The 26,501-nt window shown below is 36.0% G+C and overlaps 1 protein-coding gene across 7 annotated transcripts in view; it reads left to right on the top strand.

Annotated features, from left to right (window-relative positions):
• Positions 1-26,501, top strand: part of SGCG (sarcoglycan gamma) — a 109,578-nt gene that overhangs the window by 21,331 nt on the left and 61,746 nt on the right. For 2 of the 7 annotated variants that reach the window (XM_041487142.1, XM_041487139.1), the window contains exons 2-3: positions 9,725-9,813; positions 11,617-11,745. The gene's annotated coding sequence lies outside the window, so the exon portion shown is untranslated. Of the gene's footprint in view, positions 1-8,077; positions 8,154-9,724; positions 9,814-11,616; positions 11,746-26,501 lie in introns of all 7 variants that reach the window. The other 5 variants (XM_041487144.1, XM_041487140.1, XM_041487141.1 and 2 more) reach the window with 3 other exon arrangements.

Raw genomic sequence — 26,501 nt, 5'->3', positions numbered from 1 at the left:
GCTACTTGAGCAAAGAGATACAATTTAATATTGAAGAATCTCTTTTTCTTTTGGCCCCATTCTGTAGAGGTTACATTGTATGATTCAAAGGGTATTCTAATTTCCTGTGTTATCTTGAGGAAGGTGCTGCTGGAAAATGTTCAGTGTGTACAGTTTTGTTGATCACAGAGGTAGTCTTTTACGTCTTAAAGGCTGTTCTCCTGAACCTGTAACTTGCACATTAAGCATCAAGAGCAGAAGTAGTATCTTTCTGTTGCAGATTTGGTACTAAAACAGCAGCCTCAAAATGCTCCTTCTTTGTTCAGGGTCTGTCTTCTGTGGGATTTCCTCCATTAGTTTCTCTCAGAGTAAGGTCAAACTTTCCTTCAGTACTTTACCCACTGCTCATCCAGGTCTCTCAATGCATGGCCTTTACATGAAGCATTGTTACAATCTGCTCCAAGGATTAAACAATTTCCCTAGCAACTGTGCAAACATGTTTTCATTCAACTCCTTCCAGTTCCTGGATGTGTAACCTGAATGTGAGTCATTGCCTTCACTTTTTCTCAGTCACTTGGGTATCCATATCACTGCAGGAAGAGTATTCCTATGTGCTGTTGGATGCTAAATATCACAAAAGCAACACTCAGTGTCTGTCTTCCCTGACTTTCCAGTCTTCAGCTAACAACATACCCAGGAAAGCTGTCATGAAAATCACTATGGCTGGAGGCAACTTCTCTTCTAGCCTCAGGTGTCAAAGTGCCAATCCCTCCTTGATTCAGCCTTAAAAATGTAAGGAGAACACAAATATCCAAAAATATTGCTTCTCTTCCTATGCCGTTCTCAGGAGAAAATCTGAATATAGTCTTGACCAGACCTTTTCTCCCCAAGCTATTTCAGTAGCAAACAAAAGTGCCATCCTTTCCATTTGCTCAGTCCTGTGGCAAGCAGTAGAGAATTGTGGGGGAATTTGGAGAGATACCTGTAAGTATTTTCACATGCACCCATTAATGTATTAGGCTATATATCTGTTTTTAAAATGCATCTTCATTGATTTTTTTATTCTTCTGGGGATATTATATAGATGACAGACTAGGAGCACTAAATTGTATAAGAAATAAGAACTGCTAGGTATTGATAGTAAAGCAAGATGCCCTTGACTTAAGAACAAGCTTAAAATCTAAGCATGTCAAGCACAGTTAATGAGGAAAGAGAAGTACATCAAGTGTCTACTAGAACTTGCTTGAGAATATAAAAATAAAGTGCTCTGGTGTTGATGGTTTTGCCAAGCCCAGAATCAGATGCTAAGGTTCCTTTGAGGCAAGTAAAATCAGTTAATTAAAAAGTCTAACCATGGCAACTAAAGAGAAAGAGCCCCAAAGATAATATGCACATTCTGAAAATCTGAAAGGCTTGGCACTGACTTCTTGTATGTTGCTGGTTATCCTCTAAGACCTTTTCCTATCAATATCCTAGGAAATACCAAGGATATTTCCTTACAAAGTGCTTGAAAAAGTAGAAATGGCTCTAAGTCATGATTAAACTGGATATGTAGCTAGTTATACTGTGCAAAATGGGGTCCATTCAGTTTTGTACAAGAGCTGACTAGAACAATGCAATTTTAGACTGGTCTTGGTGCTTATCTGCTGGATTAATACACCATAACAGAGTAGGTGTGACAGCCCACCCTTAAGGGGAATTGTGGGTCATCACAGTAGGTTGGAGATGGTCAGACACCTTTATCTTAGGAAACGGACAGTGAATTTCTGGAAGTTGTTTTCTGCTGGAGAGTTTGATCTGCGCCTTGGCTTTGTGTCTAGCTGTGCAGCCATTTTCTAATAGTCGATGAACTGGGTATTTGACTGCACAGCTGAAAATGAAGCAGCCTCTTTGTGTAGTTATCCAGACAGTACATGAGATGATCATACCAACTAGGATGCAGCTGTTGTCACTTCAGCTGATGCAAAGCCAGTGAAGTGTGAGAAGTAAAGATGTGACATTAAATGTTTTGAGTAAATAACAGGGGAAAAGACTTTTAACCATACATTCTGATTATGGTTAAAATTAATGTATTCCCTACTAGTCAATTACATTGACATTGACTAGTAATTGTGAAACTGTTATGAATCACAGATTCATTACAGAAGAAACTTGAGCGTTTGGTGATAATGTTTCTTACTAAAATCAAACAATAAAATCTCCTATTTTGCACAACTAGAGCAGCTGCGTAGAGCCTACTTCATTTTGTTGTCCATTTCCATACTAGTTTTTTCTTCATTATTTATTATTTTTCAAAATAGCCTGTTGGAATGGAATGCCATATTGTAATAAACATTGCTCGAGATAGCACTACTATATTTCTTGTTTAAACTGATACAATGCTTTATTTTGCAAGTATATTCAAACTCTGCTCAGTAAGTTGGGATGTCGTATTCTCAAAGACTGCCAAAATTTATCAGTTTACATCTGTCAGTTTTAAGTCAACACTTCCACTATGGTTACTCTGCATGCTGTGGTTGCCTACAGCTCAGCCTCAAGGATAACCCTTCAAAATACTAGATAATTACACTATTCCCATAGTTAATTTAAGCATTTCAGTCTAACAGGAAATAGCTTATAGTCTGTTCCCTGGTTGATTATAGTTTCTTCATATTAAAAGGGTGCCACTTAACATTTGCTTGCTTATGCCAGATGGCAAGTTCCTAATTAAATTCTCTTCTCATGTGCCTAATTTTTCTGCTTTCATTTTGGCAAAGCTAAAATCTCAGTAGGGCAAACAGATACTTGGGGTGTACTAACAATGTTATTATTGTTATTTTTACAGTCTTTCTTATGAATGGTAGCTCAGAAAAGATCATATGGATCAAGAGCTGTAACTTAACGTTTGGTACTAAGGCTCGGCTTCAATACAAGTTCAGAATGTCAAACCAGATTCTTAAAAATTATTTTCTCTACACTTCTACTGTTGCTCTTTAAGGGCTGTTCAGTTTTTTTCCACAGAAAGTAGGAGCAGAAGTTGCTATTTGGTTATGGTGGTTGGTAAGAAGAATTGCTTGTCCATTTTCTGCTTCCTTTGCACTGGCTTTCTTTTTGTCTTCTTAGAAACATTAGAAGAGGTAAAAACTCCTGAGCTAAGTGCTGAGCTTCCTTTGTCCACCTGATGAGGACAACCATCTTGATCTAGAAAAGTGACTCTGCATTAAGTACTTGGGTCTTGCATTCATAAATATGGTTCAGTAGAGATTCTTCATGGAGTGATCTTGAGAAATCATGAATTAAATTTTATTTTATAATGTGTAGTGGGTTCACCCTGGCTGTGTGCTCTGAACCCAGCAAAGCTCCTCTGTCTCTTCTCTTCCCAGCTGGGTGGGGCAGAGAAAATGTAATGAAGGTTTCATGGGTTGAGGTAAGGAACAGGAAAGATCACTCACAAATACCATCATGGGGAAAACAGACTTGATTTGGGGGTATTACTGAATTTATTATTAATAAAATCAGAGCAGGATAATGAGAAGTAAAAACAAATTTTAAAAACATCTTCCCCTACCTCTCCCTGCTTCTCCTCTCTACCTCCTCCTTCCTAGCAGTACAGGGAGATTGGGAATGGAGGTTACACTTAGTTCATCACATGTTGTTCCTGCCACTGCTCAGGGAGAAGTCTCCCTCGCTCCAGTGTGAGTCCCTCCCACCACAGGCGACAGTTCTCCGTGAACTTCTCCAGCATGAGTCCATCCCATGGGCAGCAGTTCTTCACAAAATGTTGCTGTGTGGATCACTCTTCCACGAGGCGCAGTCCTTCCGGCCCAGCCTGCTCCAGCATGGGTCTCCCACAGGGTCACAAGTCCTACCAGGAAACCTGCTCCCGCATGGACACCTCTCTCCACGGGTCTGCAGGTCCCTGCCAGGAGCCTGCTCCAACAGGGCTTCCCATGGGGTCACACAGCCTCCTCTAGGCATCCACCTGTTCCAGTGTGGGCTCCTCCACGGGCTCCAGGTGGATCTCTGCATCCCTGTGGCTCTCCATGGGCTGCAGGGGCACAGCTGCCTCACCACAGTCTGCACCAAGGGCTGCAGGGGAATCTCAGCTCAATGCCTGGAGCCCCTCCTGCCCCTCCTTGTGCCCTGACCTTGTGTGTGCAGGGCTGTTCCTCCCACGTGTTCTCACTACACTACCCTTTGGCCATAGTTACATCTGCCCAATAACTGTTTTTTCCTTCTTAAATATGTTATGCCAGAGGCATTATTGTCATTCCTGACCAGGAAACCTGCTCCCGCATGGACACCTCTCTCCACGGGTCTGCAGGTCCCTGCAGGAGCCTGCTCCAACATGGGCTTCCCATGGGGTCACACAGCCTCCTCTAGGCATCCACCTGTTCCAGTGTGGGCTCCTCCACGGGCTCCAGGTGGATCTCTGCATCCCTGTGGATCTCCATGGGCTGCAGGGGCACAGCTGCCTCACCACAGTCTGCACCAAGGGCTGCAGGGGAATCTCAGCTCAATGCCTGGAGCCCCTCCTGCCCCTCCTTGTGCCCTGACCTTGTGTGTGCAGGGCTGTTCCTCCCACGTGTTCTCACTACACTACCCTTTGGCCATAGTTACATCTGCCCAATGACTGTTTTTTCCTTCTTAAATATGTTATGCCAGAGGCATTATTGTCATTCCTGATTGACCCAGCCTTGGCCAGCAGCATGTCCATTTTGGAGCCAGCTGGCGTTGGCTCTGTCAGACATGGGAGGAGCTTCTGGAAGCTTCTCACAGAAGCCACCCCTGTAGCCCCCATGCTATCAAAACCTGTCCGTGCAAACCCAACGCATAACTGTGTTTTGTTAACCAAAGATTGCCCAGGCCTTCAAGGTTTGAACTGTTTTGCTGGGTTGGCTCTGTACTTGTATGGTACATGTGTTAACTATCTCTTGGGAATTTAAAAGTGAGAGTTTCACAGTCAAAAATGGAAATGCCATAAAATACTGTATACCTCTGGTTTCCAGAATAGCTAATATATCTGGGGTTTAGGCTGTTTTACTCTGTAGCACAAAAAATGCTTTTTGTTATGCCTTTTCTTACCCTCCACCCCATTTTTGGCATTTTAAAATGCTAGAGCTTTTTTTCCCTGGCATTCTTTTAGTGAGTCATAGGGTGTAGTATGATTTTGATTGCAAAATTAATAGTAATCTACTTCAGAACAGCTTTACAATGAGAACTTGTAAAAGGAAAAATCATTAATCATTCAGCATTTTGTAGCATAGTTTTAACGGAAAAGTAAAATGCTTTGGGAACATTGCTTTTTCTTGGATACCAAACAAAACCGCAGGAGATAACCAGTATTGGATAAAAGCTTTTCCTACATTGACTGCAAGACATTAATTCTTGGAGTTTTTTAGTTTTTTTGGGGTTTTTTTTGCAAGTATTTTTGATATTTTGTAAGCTGAACCTGTGCAACAAAAGAATTTAAAGAAGCTCTCTTTAAATCTCATAACAAGTTGTTAAGAATGCGTTCATTTATTTATACTAAACAGCCAATCTTACTTATTCTCTTTCTTTGAGCATATATGCTGGTCTGTAGTATGACCATCCTAAAATAAGTTTTCCCTCTTTTTTAACAAGGTAGAAGCTCTGTTTTAATACTGTATTTTTACAGTATTAAATATATTTAAATCTTTTTATCACTTTTATTGAAGACTGAAGTTTTAAGAAAATTAAACTAATGCAGGTTCCTTCCATAATTTAATGGTCAGTTGCTCCAAATATAAAATTAGAACCCATAAATTCTGAGCACTCGATCTGTCACAGCACAAGTTCTGGGACAATGGTTCCTGTTATAGAGTTCTGGCCAGAGCACTGTAATTTCCATGGTTTCACTTCTCTTCTTCTAAATCTTTTGAAACTGGAGACATTTTTCTTGTGTGCCTTAACTTTCTTTTTTTTCTTTCTGGGAAGATGCATGGTGGTGGTACTGAATGAGCATACTATTCTAACTAATGAAGTAGACACTGAATAACTGGATTTAAACAGAGTTTTATGTCCTTTATATGCTTTTTGTTTCAAATGCAAATTAGATAAAAGCTTTCTTCCTCAGAGTTAAATATGTTACTGAAATGTAGCATTTAATAATAAAATGGTAGACTTTTATATCTCTTGATCACCAGTACTTCTGCTCTGTCGGTGAGTAGGGAAGGAAGTACAAAAATTAAAGAAGGTAAAAGAAATAAGAAGAAAGCAAAAGAGAGTGCTGAAGTAATTGTATTCTTCAGGGTTTGTATCTGTACAAGCCATTATGTGATATTAGAATATGGGTACAGAGGCAGGGCTTCAAAGACCTAACAAACTTGTTCTACCATGGAGGGACAGTCATTCCATTTTCTGTTTCATACAGCCACCTGTTCTGGGTGACAGCCATGTGTTTCACTTGAATACCTCAGAATTCAGATATCCCAAGGCAGACTAGACCATCCTGCTCTGGACATTTAGTGCATTTAGGGGTTTGGTTTTGTTTTTAGTAAAGACCAGATGATGTAAGAGGAAATGTTATGACCAGATAAAATGAAATGTGGTTCTCTGTGGCTTGTCAATGCTGTTGACGTCTGTTGTAGAAGTGATTTGACATGCTGTATGGAATAGAATTGTAAATACACTATTCTGCCTTGTCACAGAGTGCTTGCTGATGGAGCTGTGAGTAGGTGCACAATGAATCATATCCTAAAATAAAAGTCCCAATGCACAAAATAGCACACCTATTAAAGAATGCTTTGCTCCACCCTCCTGTCCAGAATATTAGAGAGTTTTATATTAATCAAAGTATATGTTTCTATATGCTTTGGTAAGTATGCCAAAGGAAAAAACAATTCTAGTTTCATTCCTGACAAAAAGCTAACAATTAACTTCCTCAAGCTAGCAGTATTTGCACTTCATGCTTAGAAGAATGTGTGTATTATACCAACAATGCAGTGGGACAAAACCATTACAAATCTGCTCGGACATATAGTGTTTGGTGGGGTTTTTCTTCCATGATATTTAGGCAACACTTTCTGCTTTTAAGATAGTGATACAGCAAGGTCACTCCGTTGTGTCTTCCAGTCTGCATAAGCTGCAGACTCCAAATTAATCTTTTCAGCTGGACTCTTTGGAAGGTTCTACAAACATGAGCTTTCTTGTTTGCTCTTAAAAGATAAATTTATCCCAACTTACCTATATTCCAGGGCAGCTGTCAGGCTCATCTTTGCACAGAGTGAGTGGTGAGCACAGAGTAAAATGCAGCTTTTCACTTGTTGCTTCACTACTTAATTTCTTTAAAGGTTTGTTCAGAATTATTCTCACAGAAATAAAATCTTTCTTAATCAGAGTGTGTGTGAAGATGCAATCCAAGTAGAAGATACCATTTAACACATCCTTCCCCCAAAAAAAACCTTAACTAGCCCTCTGTGACAGTTTGAAACAGTTCTGTATAAATTAATTTTGTGTCTATGCGAATTTGAAAAGAGAGTGAGTAGAGCTGGTGAACAATAAGTGAAAAAGATTCTTCTTCTGGACCCACTGAGTGTACTGGGGAGGAAAGGTGACAGAATGCATCAAAAAGTGGGATAGAAAAAAGCAGTGTGGCAGCAAGGAACAGAAACCTAACAGCTGAAGCAGCAATTGAAACACTGTTAGGGTGACCAGGCAATAGACCCACAGCCAGCTGTTTGTGCTCACCGATGAAAAACGTTCCTAGAAACCAGACCTGCCGTGCACTGACACACAGGGCGGTTGGATACTTGCAAGTTCTTTAATTTTCGTATTGTCTTGCATACTACTTTTCAGATTTTTTCTATTTTAGTTTACTGTTGTTCATTCTCTAACGAAACATAGATATTCCAAGTTTCAAAGCTGTTTTGAACCTCTTTATAGATATCATGTAATGGAATGGTCTAAGCAGATCTCCCTTAAAGCCTTATATTTTTGGGTCGTATGTTTATATTTTAAAAGGTTCCTATTGGAGTATTTTCCACTTTGTTAATCTTTAAAACAATTGCATTTTTGTAGATTAAATTGGTGTAAGAAGTGTTTCTCTCCTTTTATGTGGAAAAGATATAAAACTCATTTGGCTCACTATTTTGCTTAGGTTTAGAAGATTACATCCCATTTTAAATATTCACCATAGCCCTGTCCTTAGGAGGAGGCAGAGTCTCAATCTATCAGTAAGTGAACTGCTGTTTTATCCCTTTAAAAATTTAAAAAGCACATTAAACATAGCCAATTCAAAATGCTTTGGATGGAAACACTAGAAAAATTCTTCCCAACACTTCTTGCTTGGAATCACAGTGGAGTCTCTAACGTAGGGGGAAGTCAGGAGAACAGGAAGACATCATTTTTGAAAAGGTGCTTTTTCTGTGGCATCAGTATTCAAGTTCATGAGTAAGTAAAATGCCCAAGAACAGAGGATACTTGGACATTTCCCCTCTATTATTGGTAGTCCAGAGATGTCTGGTAAATAATTACTTTTTAATATTTTCTGACCATTATTACAGTTATCCCCCGTTTTAGTTGTTCTAGAATTTGGTTAATTTTTGGTTTTCCATTCATACTTTTTTCCCCAAGGTTTCTTCCATTTTGTCTTTAAATTTGCTTTTGCTATACTACTTGGTCTTTCTGAACCTTTACCAAGGTAAAAAGTATCTTGTAATATTTCATATGTCAAAACTCCTGTTTCATAGAATCTTTTGGGTTGGAAAAGATCTCTGCTATCATCTGGAGTTACACATCTGTACAACCTAATTTTAGTTACTTTTAGTGTTTTCCACATAATCACAGTATTTCAGATAAATTCCATTTCCTATACAGGCTAGAATATTCTTGTTTCCTGAATACCCTTTGCTTACCAAATCCTTATCACCACTTAAATACCCTTTGCTTTCCACTGCTTATCACAGTCTTTAAACATCTCACAGACTTGAAAAATATCTGACAGGACCAAATGTCTTCTATGTCCTTTCTAGCTGGATGAATTACTTAAACTGATACCTGATAGTGTCTTCTCCACCACTGTGTTGTTTTGTACTCTGAGAAATAAAGAGATGTTCTTGAAATCTATAGGCATACATCAAACGTTTGTTGAAAAAGAGGGGGAGAAAATGCAGAATCGGTTAAAGTAGCAGAATATTGAAACCATAGTTTCTCTTGGGTTTTTTTTTCCTGAGATGAGTTTGCAAGTGCTTCTGTTTAGTCAGGTGCTGGTATGGGTGGACTCTGACAATGTGGAGGCTAAATATGTCTGCTTAGTTACCTTTCCAGGACTAAGTCAGCTTTCAAAATCCAATCTGAAAGGAGGTTTTCAGTTTTGGGGTGAGGAATGGGATATCAGCATTCTCGGACTTGGCAGAAAATTGGGGGGAGAGGGAGAAAGATTTAGATTTTGTACAAGTGCAATGTAACCCCATAACTGAATTAGTTGCTCATTGTATTAATGCACTCCAATCTTATAGTTGCAAAAAAATATTTTTTATTATTTTGCACATAGATTTTTGACTAATGTTTATTCTGCATTTACTGATAACTCTGCTGTCATGAACATTTGCAGTCCAAACAGCTCTTGGGTGTGCAGTGTTTCATCTGTTTGTGTCACAGTTTTTAGTTGAGTGAATTTTGACCTATCACTTGTAAGATGTTGTCAGCTGAAGTAGTGAGGAGGGCAGTTCATGAATATATCTTATTTTTTCTCCATACTCAAGCAAAATTTTTCTTTTTCTTTCCCTTCTGTGCATTTAAATAGGAGGACAGCTGCCTTCAGATGGTGCAGAACTCACTGACAGTTGTTGCTTCAGTCCTACTTCATGAGAACTTCAGAAGTTACTAACTGAGGTATTTATTTGTTCTTTTCATTTTTTCAAGTTTTAACTTTGCAGAAATTAGTTATGTGGAAGAGCAGGACAAAGGAGACATCTAGACTAGTGAAGAGAAATCATATATGGAAAATAGCACAAAGTTCTGTCATAAAGAGAGCTACTGGGCAAAAGGATCTAATCTTTCAATAGCTAGGCACTGTGTTAGTCAATCTTTTTTATATGTTTAGAAATCAAATAATTACTGATACGTCAAAAGAACATGTTAAAAATGCAGTTAAAAACATTGGAGTTTTGAGGGTCATGTACCCAGTTTTATCTGGTCCTCTGATTTTCTCCAAGAATGGGCAAAAATTTTGCAGAAAATCTCTAGACATGAATACCCAATTACCTAAATAATGACTAAATAATGAACCTTTCAAAACTCTCCCATCATTTATAGGTTTCTTCCTCTAATACTTAAAAGGAATTTCAATTAAAGAAAAGCTTTGGTATTAACACAACATACAAATGCTTTCCTCACACTTTCTTTCATACAACCCTGAGATTAAATACAAAATCTGTTTTAAAAATATTGATAAATATTTTTATTGGAAATATTTGTCATTTTTTGGCAGATATCAGTGAATTAATTTCTTTGCAGAGAAAAGAACACCATTTGTGTTTGTAGACAGAGTCTGATAAAGGATTTATGGCCTCAGAACTCATGGAGGGAAAAAAGTTTCTTGTAAGCCTGTGATCAGCTGGATTCGTGTCAGTCCTAAATTTATGATCTGCAGCTGTTAAATGCGTGATAGGAGCTTTGTCTTCTAAAGCGTGATGACAGAGTGAGCACGAAGCTGAGAAGAAGGAAACATAGTGCTTTGAGAAATGAAACTGTCCGAACGTGGGTGGTGATTGCAATGCTTCACGTAGCACAAACCTTTTATTCTGTAAATCTTACATATATATATTTTAATGCTTTTTAAATTGTGGAAAGCTACCAGCACACATTCTAACGTATCTGAGGGTGAACAAGAAGTCTGCTGGTCAATATTTGTGTAGGCAGAGTAATGTAAGCAGTGCCAGACAGGAATTCTTTTTCTGCATTTGAGAGCTCAAAGCTTTAATGATACTGAAAAATAAAGAAGAATATCTTATAACTTCTATAATGTCTGAAATCTGAAAATATGTGCTATATATGTAATATACGCAACTTTTTTTTAATACAGCTCCTGGTATGTACATGTGTCTATGCATATATATGCATCTGTGTAGATACCAAGATAGTCTTAACTTCTTGGAAAGATTGGTAATTGTTAGTATGGTTCTTGTATAAAATTTATATGTGCTATTCTAGGTATATTACAATATCTGTATTTCCTTTTTTAAAGAGACTTTTTATATGCCGCCAGTATATATTATGGCTAAAATAATGTTAGCATTAAAATGAAAAGTTTTCAGAAAATGAACTCTTAAAATTCAGTCAGGATGTTACATATAGTTTCAGAAAAGAAAGCAGAAGTCTTTTTGTTTCTAATTTTGCATTGAATGCTGTTAACAGCCAGCTCTGATAATGGTTTTTACATATAGGTTCTATGGAGTGCTCACATTCTCAGATTTTAATAAAGAAGTTGGCGTTATGTGACAGGTTGAGTGATTTCAGTGCACATTATGGATTGGTTATGTCTTACCATAAGTTCATTTCTGGAGTCAGTACACAACTGTTTTAGCAGTAGAATTAACCGCTTATGTCACAGATTATAATTAGCTGTGTCTGTGTGCCAGAGCAACAGGATGGAATGCAAAACATAGCCAAACATGTGAACGAATTTTCTTCCAGTGATATTTGGCCAGACCTAAAATATCTTCCACTCCAGATCTGAAAGTAGTGGAAAAGTTAGACAATTCTCTCTTGGAAAGAGACCGGTTGTAGTTTTTTCACAAGTCCACATTGTTTCAAATCTCCAAGGTAAGTAAAAACTTGTTTTTATATCTGTATTAAAACATTAGCATGTTAACAAATTAGTTCTTTTTGTTTGTTCTTTACTTGTTACATGGTTGTATTGAGCTTCTCCCCTGTCTAAGTTTCTGTGTAACATTTCAGACTGATTTTGTCCTTATTTAAGGATCATTTTGATGCTTATGTGATTTATTTTAGGGCCTAAATTATGTGTGCATTTTTAACTACAATTATCATTTTTGATTCAGATGTTTATTTATGCAATTAAATGTAGTATTAAGTTACATAGTTTAAACCTGCACTTCTGTAATATTAAGAAGCTAAATTAGAAATTTTAAGTTTAGTAACTTCTAAATCTTTTACAGTATCATGTTACTGTACTTACATAAATATCTGATTTGCAGTAGTAAACCTCTGATGCTTGTAGCTGTAGATTTCTGACAGTTTATTTATCACATACCAAAAGTTTAAATTTAGTCAAGAATGGATCCATGGTTCTGCTGAACACTTCTTTTTGGCTTGATTGTGTGATAAAAACCTCCCACCTGAGGAATTGTTACCAAAATTCTTTCTAACTTGTATGAAGCATACTTGAATTAATATAGGACATAAAATTATGTGTGTACCGAACTCGTTTTGCAAGTTTGTAGTGTCTTTGAACTCAGTACATTTTCTTGTGGATTATATTTCTCCCTGAAAGAAAATTACCAGCTAGTTATCAGTAGATTACTGACTCATTATCAAATGATTTATTGGATGATACTTGGTGTCTTGCCACCAACAGGTGCTTGCGCTGCATACTTAATCATGAATCTGATTCCTAAAACAGGATATTGCCAAAGTGTAGGAATGTGATTTTAGTGCATCAACACCAGTCAGCTAGGCTCCTTTTACCGAGATATGGGTGTTTTTACTGTATCTGTCTAAAATCTCCTCCTACTTGAGGAGGATGTGAATCATGTCCTAGAAGTGTCTGTCTATCTCCATTTTCTGTGGAGGGGGCCTGGGTAATTGTGGCTGATCTTGTCTGTGTTTGGAGAGATGAATTTTGGTCTGCACAGCCACTTCCAAATGAGTAGTCCATTTGAGTGAACTATAGGAACTTTGTACCATAAAGTTCTGGAAGTTTGCCATGATTTAAGATTTTGGAAATTTTGTTTGTGATAGTCACAAATTATGCCACTTTGGCTGAAATGGATTTCTGTTTATCTTCTAAACAAATGTTCTATTGCATACACCCCTCCTTTCTACTATGTAATGAAGAAAAAATGCTCCTAGAATACCACCAAAGGATAAGAACAACTGCATGGGGTTAAATTAAAAATAAGAGAGTCTAAATTAAACCCAGCATTAGGAAGAACCAGTTAAAATCTCTTTTCCAAACCTTCATGTTTTGCTAACAGCCTGCAGCTCTTTCCTGGTTGAAAACTCAGTGGTTTAAAGCATTTTATATTTTGAATTTTATTCATAATCATAAGGCAGATAAAGTTATGTGTACAAAGATCTTCTTGCTTGAATAGCCTCATGAGATTTTTTTCCTTCCTGTGGAAAGTAATGCCTTGTACATGAAATACAAATCCAAGGTCCTAACCTCTTACTGTTTTTAATTATTTTCATGACTTGGAATTAAGTAAGCTGGATTTCCTGTGGACTTATTTCTCAGAGTTGATTGTCTTACATGTTTAACGAGCAGTGACTGAAGGTGTTTTATAACAGAGACATTTACAAGGTCTTTTTCTCACATCAGTTTTCTGATATTTTATAAGGTCTTCATGCCCATTGCAGTCCCTCAGTAAAGACATAAACGAGGGTTCTTATTTTCTCTGTTATCTCATTTTCAGAAAGTTTGCAGGAATGTAGTATTTGAGGCATCTGCTTGTCTGTTGAATTTTGTTGAAATTGGCCAAGAAACTCAAAGGCTATTGAAGGAGGTAGGGAAAATGAATGGGAGACAGATGGTTTAGACATTGACATAGGGTTTGGTTGCTTTTTTATTTATTAAACCAGGCTAAAAGCATCATGGCAGTTTGGATAACAGGTTAATTCAATATCCTGGTCAAATTTTCAGCTTGGGTAATAGTATTCTCACTATTTAATTCATCTTAGCTTTGGCTACCTGGGCCAGTCTTCTCATTAAACCTTTCTGTATATCTGCCAAAAGCTGTTAAACAGCTGCTGCATTTCATGCCATGGTTGGTTATGTTTCTGTGGTGGATGAAGTCTGTATAAGACTGTGAACAGAAATATCAGCTAAAATACATAATTTTTTTTTTTTTAATGGAGTGTGGCATGTACTGAAGTGTTGGATAATGCTGGTGGCAGCCATAAAACACATGCTTTTCCATAAGGTGTATGTTTGTGGATACGTGTATTCTGAAGGTTGCCTGTAAGAATCAGGTATATATGCATTTAAAATAAAGGGCTGTAGGAATGGAATCATCTTGTAGTATGACTGTTAAAACTCTTCAGTTCCTCCCGTTTATTTGCTGTGCTGTCAGTGCTCTGAGGAACAAGAATTTTAGTACCTTTGCTTCACCTTACCTTTTCCCAGTATTCCAAGTGCCAGATACTAAATTTTACACAGACTTTTTGCGTCCTTGCCTTATTAGTTGTGGATACTAGTGGCTTTCAGAAAAGGCTGACTGCGTAGAGTACAACAGCCTGTTTCATGTTAAAGTTTCATGTAGGTCCTACCTTGAATTTCCAAGCTGTTAGACCTTCCTGTGACAAGCATGCAGGCTCTTGATGGAAGTAGACATGTCTGTGAAGTTCCACTGCACCCAATTTCCTCAGTTTTGAGGAAAAGGATTTTGAGTGAGAGGCAGTAATAATTAAATAAAATCCATATTCTTGTGCTGAAAGCAGAATAAAATGGAAGACTTTTTTTAAAAATAAGTGCTCTGAAATGAAGCTGAGTCAGTAGAGCAAAGCTGTGGTAATGAACCCTAACCACAGATCAGGCTACATTAGCAACGCTTTAGATATCAAGCTCCTTCCAAAGGCCTCTTTCAGTCCAACTTTGAACTGAAATGGATAATCTCCAGAGGTCCATTGCAGCCCAGTTTTTTCTAGGATTCTCAGAATTTGTTCAGATTTTCATGACTATTCACTTTTTTGTTATTATTAATTACCTACTGGTTTTTATTTAGTCACCTGGCTAAATAAAACTGGCTGTCTTACTAGCTTGTCTAACTGGCAATGCTTCAGAGTTCATGGAAGAGGGCATCACAGTTTAATAAATATGTGAGATTGGTAGCTAGCAGTATTCTCAAGACATGTAAAGTTGCTGTCAATCAATGAGAATTAAATGTAATATTTGACTTTTACCTGGAAATACAAGGAAGGAAATAGGTGGATTCAGAACTTAAAGCCAAAAAACTAACAGTGAGTATTACTTTAATATAAGTACTCCCTATGAGCTGAAAAGCCACGGGAGCATATTTGTACGCCTGGCAGAAAAGGTTGTTATTGATTGCCTGAGTGAAAGTTTTCACAGTAGGGATAATAAAATGATAAGAGATTTCAGTATGTGAAGGAAGAAGAGTTTGATTTGAGTTTGGCATGAGTGCCAAACAAGAAAGTGAACATGGTGAACAATCCCAAAAGCCAGCACAGTTGAAGGTGAGAAGGCAGTGTCAGGTTGGTTCCCTCCACATTCACGTGGCAGTGTCCTGATACACATTGTGCCTTTGCAGTACACCCCAAGACTTCCAGCATATATTTTGGTGCTGCAAAAAGTCATATTTGAGGGCTGAAGTGGTCCATGTTTACCCAGAGGGTACCCAGAGCCAAGTTTTATGTAGTATGGATGGGTGTGGCATAGAATTTTATGGACCCTTTGTAGGGTGGGCAGCATGACCAAGAAAAGACCTGGTAGTCCTGTGCTGCCCATGCAACTTTTCAGGCTATTTTTCTAGTCTCAAATATTCAAACAGACCTGATGTAGCCTGTACACCAAAAAACTTACCTCAATTTCAGCCCTACTGTTTAGTATAAGAAAAGATTTTTTTTTTTCTAGCCTCAAAACTTTTCTTCCTTGCGATATTCTGCTTTTAGTGTCGTTCTGTTATGGTAGGAATTTCCCACTTAATGAGAATACTGTTGATGTCTGCTGAAAACTGTTATCTTGCTTAAACATGGAACTGCATTACAAAATAGTTTATTTCATTTTGAATGATTTCATGAGTCATTTGATAATTATGTTCAATGCATGTGTGAAGATAGTGCTTCCGAAAACAGAAGTGCAGTTCTTATATTGACAAAGTTGTATAAGACTATTAATATATTGTCATAACAGAGAAAAAAGCATTTCTAAGCTATATTTGATAAAACCACTGTATTTATTTGAGTACCTTCATTCTCTTTGAATTGAATATTTTGTTGAAATTCTGTTAGTAACAACTTTCACAATATGTGAGAGTACTTACTTTGTAAATATATATTATAATTTATTGATTTTGCTTTTAGTTAAACATATGTTGAACTGATAGTATTGTGATTCACACTTGGTGATTTATTTTAATTGATTTTAGTCACATTTATGGAAGAAAAAGCTGTGTCCCTTTAGTCACATTGAAAACATCTAAAATACTATTTAAATTGAGAACATTAATATGACTTTCTTCCTGTATCAGAAATCCTAAGGCACTTAATTACAAATGGCTTTAACTCAAGAAAAAATTGAAAGCTAGCATTCAAAAAAATTACATAGAAATAAGCTTTGATTTAGGATTGTTTGGCAAGAAAGTATATAAATGGCTAGAATGCAAAATAAGTAAAGGCAGCAGAAAGCAAAATTAATCTATATTCCTTTACATTATCAAAAGATTCCGCCTTTTGCTACCTTTTTCTTATTTTCTTTTTTTTAATTTTCTTCAGCATCCCTAGGTATTTCCTCATTCTCGCCATATTTTAGAGCCTCCACTTATACATCTCATGTTCATTTCCTGAGTGTACTCACTACTTAACCTTTTTCTTTTATCCTCAAGTGTCTACTCACATTGTTTATTTTACTGTAATTAAAATGTGAAGACTTTTTTACATGTCTGATCTCATATTTTATTAATTCAAGCTAAAAAGAAATAAAAACATTTTTAAGACAATTTTCCCCTACCAAAAGAGATCTCTACCTTGTGGTAGATGAGTTTAAATTTCAGCTGAATTTATCCAGCCTTTTCTTTGAATTGAAATAATAGATTCTAAAGCTTTGAGGGCATTCTGCTTATGTATACCAGGGGCTGACAAAAATCTCTCAATTGTTCTTATGTTGAACTAAAGATTTTCTGAAAAGCAGTTACCTTCCAGAAATGTGTGTGACGTTCTCCCGCTGCCAAGTAGGAAATCAAGATCTATCCTAGGCAGAGTTTAGTTGCTCCGTTGGTAGAGAACAATCCAAGTCACTGCAAACCTGGACTAGGCAAACATTCAGGCACTAAGATATAGCATAGTTTATCTTTAACTTACCATCAGAAACTTGCATATTTTTCCAGAATTTGAGTTTAGGGAAGCCTGATTTGCAGCTCTTGGTTCCCTGATAATATCTCAGACTACAAAAACTGTTTGATGGGTCAAGCAGTACTGTTCAAATCTGAGGAACAAACATCGTCTAACTGAAGTTTAAAAAGACAAGTTATACTTGTGCTCTATATTCATAGAATATCTTTTCCTATGTATGCCTAAAGAGTAACTTTAGAAATTTCAGATATACTTTCTGGAGAAGGTAATGTGCTTGTTATTTGATCCAAATAGGAATTGTTTTCCAATTACTCAAATTAGAATCTTTAAAATTAAGAAGTCTTTAAAATGAAGAAAAATAAATCCTATGTTTCAGATTGTACTACTTGATTTACATGAGTAAATCATCTCTCAACTAAAGGTAAGGATTTGAGTAATGCTTGCTGATTTCCATTTTGGATTAAATACTTTGTATGGGAAATTCTCCTTCGAAATACAAGGAGTGTATATGTTTTGTCAAATAAGAGATCTTCTAATTTATCTTGGAATGCCTACATACTTAACAGGTAATTTGGGTTTTGCTGATGCTTCATTTGTTTTTACAGTTAACTGAAATATCAGCTATGTCTTTCTTATTGGTTTTAATCCAAGAATTGGTATACTGATCAAAATCAGGATTTATGCACTTCTGCCTGTTCTTCATTTTCTGTTTCTTGCATTGCATAATTGCTTTGTCACAGTTGCTTAGAAAGAAACTTAGAGATGGTTGCTGCCTAAACAGTTGGAGTCAACATCACCAAAAAAGGCTTCTGCAGTGCAAGTCTTTTGATGATGTCCTTATGTGTCTAATACATGTTTAAAACAATTGGGTTTTCCCCTCTGTAAGTAAAAATGAGTAATAAAGTTGTTATGACCAGGACTGCAAAGCAATGGGAGCACATAATTTTGTAGTCATTGACATTTAAAATTCCTCAGAAAAGAGCACAGGTTTAAATATCTAATGAGAGACAGTATATATAGGAAAGCATTTTGCTTCTCTTGCTAATGAAAAATGAATTTTGAATTTTTAGTTTAGCTACATGTGACTTGTCAAAAAAGGTGCAGTTGTTACTTTCCAGATGCAAGGTCAAATTATTCTGTTGTATTTTTTAAAGTATGTATGTGATTAATCACTTGAACTAGGGAAGGAAGACTTGAGGATTAATTTTCATCTCTAGCCTCTACGTCTAGTTTACATCTAGTTCTGTTCCTCCTTTTGTCTATTTCTATTTCAATTTTCCAAAAAAAAAAAAAAATTTACCAAGGCTAAATAAACTGCTTTTCAAGGTGCACAACCAGCGCAGAAAAGCATCACAAAAGGGAGTTATTTTGTAATTGTGCTGAAGTCTACTAAATGTACTAGAAGTATCCTTTTCAAGAGGTAACAGCATTCTACCTGGAAGTAACACTTTCATAAAAGCAGCAGCAAGAGAAGGAAAAAGAGGGAAAAGTTATGCCAATGTGTATATCTTTATGTACTTAAATAGATCTATTTGCTTTCACTCTCACCTCTTCCCAGCTCTGACAACATGAAATACTTTTCCTGCAAACAACATTGAGGATAGTGTTAAAGAGCTTTTTCTAAAAGCTCTCTAAAATAGGACTTGCTTTAGAAACACTATTTCTATAAGATGCATTTTGGCCTTGCTGCTGGTAATCATTGTGGTATGATAGGAAAGCTCTTCTATAACACACATTGAAAACAATTTTTTTAAGTATTTTTAAACAGAAAAATACACAACTGCTTTTTTTAAAATTATCTAAATGTATTCTTTGTCTAGTAAATATGCATACAAGATTATGACACCAGAGATTCTTTCATTATTTGCCTCCATCAGAGGGATTACTTTAATTTTCTTCATATTTATTTGGAATTTCAGGTCCTTTGATGTGTTTTCAATGACAAATAATGAAGATTATTTTCCCATTCCTTCCCAAGTTAGCTTTGTAATTCTGGTCACTGTGTCACACTTCTAAGTGCAACAAATAACCAAAAAGAGCATGACAAATAACAACAATTTTTTTTAAAAAATTTATGCCTAGAAGTGCTTTGAGATTTCTGGTGTTGTCTCCAGTGAAAGAAAATTGAAGGCCACAAAACAATTCTTATTTGCATTTAATGGCGCTTGAAAAATGAAATTTTGTTCACAGATTTTCCTATTTTCTGCTGCAACTCAAAATGACTAGCTACCAGATCCTGTCTGCGAAGTTTAACTTCAGTGTGTGTGAAAGTAAAACTTTGTGGTTCTCTCTTATGACACTGTACACTGAAATTAAAGGGAATTAAGAGCATCCAAGTCTTACAGTAACAATACAGAGCAAAGAAACCTGATTTAGAGCAACAATTTAAATGGCAATACAAAGAGCATGGGATGTATCCATTTTGTCAGATACTCAAATAAACTTCTTCTCTTAATGTCCATGACACACAGAGACATGAAAACCACTCTAAAGTAGTTAGAATTCTGTTTAATCACCTAGGTTAAGAGTATTACTGCTGACCTGATATAATAAAAGTTTGAATTTGATGACTTAAGGGGAGTTCTTAGATGTAATTTCAAAATAAGTAGTATGCTAAATACTCCTGTTTAGGGAGTTCTTAGATGTAATTTCAAAATAAGTAGTATGCTAAATAAATACTCCTGTTTGTCAAATATTTCACACTTGCAAGAAAAGAAGTCTTATTTTTAAATGTTGTTTGTTTGTGAAAGCTATGTAAAGTGTTACTCTACAAATCGTTGCTGTCTGTTGGTATTTGATTCTGGTTGAATTTTCATCTTTGTTTTTTGTTTGTTTGTTTTTTTTTTTCTCATTAAACTGACAGAGTTCAACTTACTGTTGACTGTTGTTTACCTCAAAGTTGCTGCGCATCCCACTGCCCCTGCTATCTTTTTTGACTTTGCAGTCAAATTTGAGTATGATAAAATAAAGGCATAGATGTTTTCAAGGTAATTAAAAGTTTTTTCAAGTGTATTGAAAGTGTCTTGTGAGATAATGCTCTCATTAGAGGAAAACTCTGCCATGGTACATTCTGTTGGCATGTGAATAATATCTGCTGGGTCAGAGCACACAGTTGAAGCTACCTAATACTGATGTGTGTTACATTCCGCCCAGGAAATTTTTATAAAGCACATGGATAGAGCAAAAGTAACGAGATTACTGTGTTGATGTGGGTGCTTGACCAAACAAAAAAATCTGTACAGAATTAGGCCTCATCACTACTTCTGGTTATAGTACAAATTGTTAATTAAGCTTTCACCATTTCTTTGCTGGTTTTGAAGGATTTTTGACACAATTGAAAGCAACAGCAAACGCACACAGGTCCTGTACCCTAATCTCTTTTGATTCCTTCTGTACTTTGCTGCTAACTTTAGTTTCATCTTTGCTGCTGATTTAGGTGATGAGCACAAACTGGGCTTTGAGTTTTCCCTTTCTCAGCACTCTTCCCAGATGAAGCAGTTACCTCTCAACACAAATCCTGAATTTGTTTCAGAATGTTATTCTGAAAAATAAAAGATGTCCTGTATGTTCAAGTACCATGTGTGACCTGCTTTATGATCAGAGGTAGTGAGGACCAATCCCTCATATCTTGTGGCTTTTTGTAATATATAAGAATTTTTGTAATATATAAGAATTTTTGTAATATATAAGAATAATTGGGACGCTCTGAGGTATCACCAGTCAACTTTGGTAGGTGTTAAATTAGTATTTAGACCATAGAGACAGAAACTCTGCTTTGTGGTACTTCCTGAATGACTTTGTATATACCTAGACATATGAGAATCGCTGTCTTGATAGTGATTTTTTTTTTCCTCCATGGATTTTGACAAAATGGCCAGAGAAGGTAGACTTGAATACCTTCCTACACAGAAGATGTGCAGAGTTGGGTAGATTCTAACAATCATTTACCATTGGTGTTAAAAATTATTAAATACTGTGAATAATATTTTTGGTGATTGATGCTGCAACTATCTAACCTGATAACTTTACAAAGAGTATTTGGAGGTGTGTTCATGCAGTCAGAAGTATTCATTCAGTTCCTTTGTGGGCTAGGTTTTTTTTTTAATTGACTTGTATTTGTTTTTGAATATCCATACTATACATTTGAGTACTGGATATACACTGAAGATTTGTATTTTGAGTGCCTGAACAAAGACGTCAAAAAGAAAATCCTAAAGGAGTTAACATCAATGTTCCCCACTGAGGAGGTCTGAGAAACTTCTCTATATACCTTTTCATTTTGGAGGATGGCTTTGAAGAAATGTCCCAAATGAGAAAAAAATCATTAGAAGATATTTTGGGGCAAATCAATACAATTGATAATAATGAGTTTTCTGTCATCAGGACTGGATGTTACTCATTCATGTTCAGAAACCAAAATTTTACCTTTCTGGTAAAAGAAGCAAGATAGCACCAGACATGGCTTCACCTTAATTTTCAGCCCCAAGAACTTCCGGTATATTTAGGTATTGCTAACTGCATGGTTTTAGCTTTACTACTAAAATACATCCCCACTGCCCATTCTGTCCATCCTTCCAAGAGCTTGAGTACAGAGTAGAATAGTGATGAGAAACACACATAAATTTCAAATATTATGCAGTTCCTATTAATTTTTATATTCAAACAGGAAGAATTTTGTCATTGTCAGAGAACACTCCCTCAGGCAGATTATCCCTATCTTCGTCTTTTGAATAAACAAAAGAGCAATAATGTAAGCTAAAGCCAAAATGTAACCTTTGTTGTGTTTAGAAATGGTTGTAAAGGGATTGTAAAGGAAAAGTCACTTATGAATAAGTAAAATGTAGAGTAAGCAAACAGAGACTATCAGATGTTTGCAAGCAATTGGGGAAGCATATTTTAAGTCGCAGCCATTGAACAGAATAATTTCCGATAAGCTTAGAACTTCCATAGGTATTGTGGACATCTCCATAGTCCATTGTAATGCAATGTGAAAAACAGTTTTTCTTAAAGAGCAAAGGCAATGTCTTAAAAACACATATTTTCTGTAGCTGTCTCTCAAGTGCTGTGATTTTCTGCACTTGCCAATGATATTGTAAATCTAAGTGAAAGAGTTTTTGTCTGGAGGACAGTAGAGAGTTTAATTTACAATTGAGAATACAAGAATGCTTCTGTAGAGCAGTCCTGGAAATGATCGACAGACTCACATGTCATTTTCTGTCCAGCACTTTCTAGCAGGTCTGGATGTATTGCTTTTGCAGGCACAACAGCTTGTGGTATAAAAATATGGTATCAAGAGTAAAAATTTGAATTTCATTAAGTGTCTTCATTTGCCAGTCTTCAAATTTCTAACACAAAACAAAAATATATCTCTAAAGAGCGCAATAGGTTTTATCTTTGCTAAAAATTTCAAATAATTTGGAGTTGTTATTGAAAAGGCTATAGCAGGGAATTAAGAAAAATTAATCTATAAATGTCAGTGCACATTCCAGATTTTTTCAATTATAATGACATCTTTTGTGCCCCACAAGCAAATCTAAGTAAAAACATACATTTTAGTTATAAAACCCTGTAGCGCTACTACGTGATGCAAAACAGTTCACTTCTTCTGTACAAGCTAATAAAACGTTTTATATTTCAAATGAGGAATTATCCCCTTTTATAAAAGCAATAAGTTTTCTCTAAGAAGATTATTTGAAATTGTATAACACATGGCATTCTTGTTCTCCACAGAGGGATTTTATAATCTTAGTAATTTCCTCAAGTATGATTGACTTCCTTGAGTAGGTAGATACACAGGACGATGTTGCTAAGTCTTGGTCTGAGTAAATATGTGCTTTTAATTGTGATGTTTAACTTCTGATGTCAAGTGACTTTTGTCTTGCCTGACTTAATTAATTTTTTTTATTAATAATAAAATATTGGATGTCAGGGATAGATCACATAAGATAACACAATTTTTCTACTGTAGTCTGTAGCCATCAAGTCTTTGTTTGGTATTAGATTTTGTGTGTATGAAATTTTACAAAATTCTATAATTTGGTGTTTTATTCAGAATTTTAGTCGCCAAGTTACTTGCTAATGACCTTCAGAATTCAATGGCAGACTTTTACAGTAATTAAATATAACAAGGACTGAATGGAAAGGCTTTATCTGCATACAGTGTAATGTGCACATCCCTTCTGAATAAGGAAATCATTTAGCTGTCACTGAATGAAAGAACTAAAATGGTAGTGAACAAAAACTACCTGTGGTAGATTATTGCAAAAGTTCTGTAAATTTGACAGCCACCTTCTCTTCATTTTCTCCTTGAAGTGTCAGATTATATGTGGATTGCTTTGTAAACCTTTATTACTTGCAAGGAATGACAACCCCAAGGGCAACTTTCCACTTTCACCTGAAGAAAAGCCCTTTGACACCTGGAAGGATCAAATGATCAGAATAAGAGAGGATGCTGTGTTAAGTAATTTTATAATTCTTTCAAACTATCATTTTATAAATTAGTGTTGGAAAATTTATTAAATACTCAAGACATGTGTTGAATTTTATTTTGTCCTTCTTAGTGACAAAGCCCTTTATACGGGAGACTAAATGCGCATCGTTCTTATTTTTTGTAAAGATATGGTTTTTATTAAACTATAAGGAGACAAAGAAGGGTGATTCTCCTAGCCTTTCCATAAGAACAAGATGGCTGTCAGCATTCCTTGCACATTAACATTTTTCTTTCTTCCACCTGTCTCAAGAGAGGCGCTACAGATCTCACGCTACTTGTTTAAAGACTTGGAGACAAACACAGGCAGTTAATGTTCATACCTGGCCTATTTATAAACACCTTCTTACATGCACAATTAAAGTAAAAGAGGGGTCTAGAGGAATGAATCCACTCTGGCTTGTGCTTTAGAGAAAGAAGCCTCACAGACAGAAGACTACAATGATTTCTGTTCTGATATTCATGGCGGTACATTATGTATCTGGTGTACTTGCGGTCCTTCAAGGAAAAAATTAATCATGTTGAAGAGCAGCTACTATGGGGGAAAGGTGTATTGGATTTTAAAGGGTAAAATTTATTTCACAATTACGTTCATTAAAGCAAATTGTTCACTGTCATATTTTTATCCTCTACTCAAGGCCCATGAGATACCTTCATCTGAAAGGAGTTGGAGAATAAAAACTGTACTAGTAAGAGGAGATTAGTTACCTGTTGCAGATTTGATGCTTTAAAATGTCTATTGAAAAATACTGAATGACATTCAACAGGACAAGACAGGGTTTTACACACTGCAACTATGAAAGTTCATTACACAAACAACAGTAAGTAAGGAAACACTTAAATTATCTTAACACCATTAATGGTCCTCAGTCTCTAATTGTTAAGTGAAAACAGTGGCTGTACAGACTGCTCTTTTCTCTCCTTTTAAAGGATTTTTTCTAAAATCTGTAATAGTAATGAGAGCTCCAGTGTTTAAACAGTAGCCTCACCCGCGTCATCATTCAATCATTTCTAAGTCTGTTATTCCACGTTCTTTGTGGTTTTGTTTAGCTACCCAGACAGAGTAACAAATATGTTGAAAAACCTAGAAAAGTAATAATTGTGAGATTTTTATTTTCCTTTCATATGATGATACTCGAGGTCACTTAGCTGTAATAGTGGCTGAATTTCAGAAAGAAGGTTCACATCTTTATTTTTAAATTAAAACAATTTCAGGCATTTTACATAACAGGAGACATACCACAAATTAGCTACTTCTTCAAATGCTTGTAAAATATGTAAAAATTTAAAATTATTTACAAAAAAGTCTGTGTAATATTTTTGTATGGTCTTTTAATTCTGGTAGGAGTAACATGGTTTTTTTTTTCTTATCTGATTAATATTTCTGGCATTTTTAAAGGAGGAAACAAATATAATTGAAAGACAGAAAACAAGGTTTAAAAAATAATTACTGCAAGTGAGATTCAAGAGTAGACATATTAGACAAAGACTATTTTATATAGCATATTATATTAATATGTTTTAATAGCAATGTGCATATATTTATATAATATTAGTAATTATGTCATTAATATTTATATAATCTTGTGCTGTCAATGACTGCCTTTCAGCTCTATTTAAAAATGTGCAAAGCTGTTAATTGTGACCATGTCATAGTTACTGTGCAAATGTGCATTGCAGGGTATGCAAACATTTAACTAGGCCATATAAATTTCTTCGCTGGTTTCCACAAACTACACTGCAGGGATCCAACTCTTTTCAGCTGATGACACTGAATTTTGACAATTCAAACTGTAATATGCTAGGTAACACAAAAATTTCAACAAAGCAAGGTTGGGCAAGATTAAATACAATATGATGGAAGGGCTGAAAGTAATTACAAAATTTTCACCTAATCAGGAGAGTTTGATTTTTTCCCTGTCTTTCTGTTTTTTTTCTGAAAGCTTTTCCACATGGATTCCAAAGGTTTCTCATCTTTTTTCTGAACTACAGGATTGCCTAAACTGTCTTTCATCTTTCAGGAAGATACTCCAACAGAACCTCTTTGCTGTTGGTTAATCATTGCTCTGCTTCTGTGTTCACAAAGACAAAAGTATGTATGCCTGAATGCACTAAAGTGTGAAGCCTTGGTGTACTTCTGATGTTCATACTATAATAATACCCACCTAGGCCAATACAACATACACAAAAAATGGACATAATATTCCATGAAGCTACTGTATGCAGATCATAAAAGTAGTTCTCACTTCCTTCAGCTGAGAGGTTAATTTCAGTTTTCAATTTGTATACAATGGCACAAGAATTTGAAGACATTGAAATGGTCTTTTCACTGTACTGTGTTTGTTTAGCACTATCACCTCTTTCATGCCCACACCTACTGTGAATTTTCTTGTATGTAAATGAATATACTTCATGTAAAGTAGTGTCATGTTTTAGAGATGGTGGGTGTTCTCCAATTCAGTGTTCCTATCAAAACCATGCTGCCACTTGCTCCCCCTCCCCTCCAATTGGAAGCACAAAAGGCAAGGATCATAGGTTGAGATAAGAACAGTTTGCTGGAAACAGCAATAAGATAAGAAAAAGAGCAGTAAAAGCAACAGCATTAACAAGAGAAGGTATAGCACAAAGAAATTACTTGCATGGAAAGCCTGTGACAATAAAAAATACCAATCAGTTCATCCCAAGCATGCGTTTTTCCACTGAAAGGAATGCTCTTTTCCTCAGAAGCCAGAGTCCCTTCTCCCCCACCCTGGCAATGACCTCCTCGGGTATAGAAAAACATCAGGGTCCTGGACACACAACTTCAACAATGTCTCCTTCCAGC

Source organism: Pyrgilauda ruficollis, unplaced genomic scaffold, assembly GCF_017590135.1.
Source record: "Pyrgilauda ruficollis isolate IOZ18807 unplaced genomic scaffold, ASM1759013v1 scaffold8, whole genome shotgun sequence".
Classification (NCBI taxonomy): domain Eukaryota; kingdom Metazoa; phylum Chordata; class Aves; order Passeriformes; family Passeridae; genus Pyrgilauda; species Pyrgilauda ruficollis.
The sequence above is the reverse complement of the archived record's forward strand: the minus strand, read 5'-3'. Positions and strand labels throughout refer to the sequence as shown.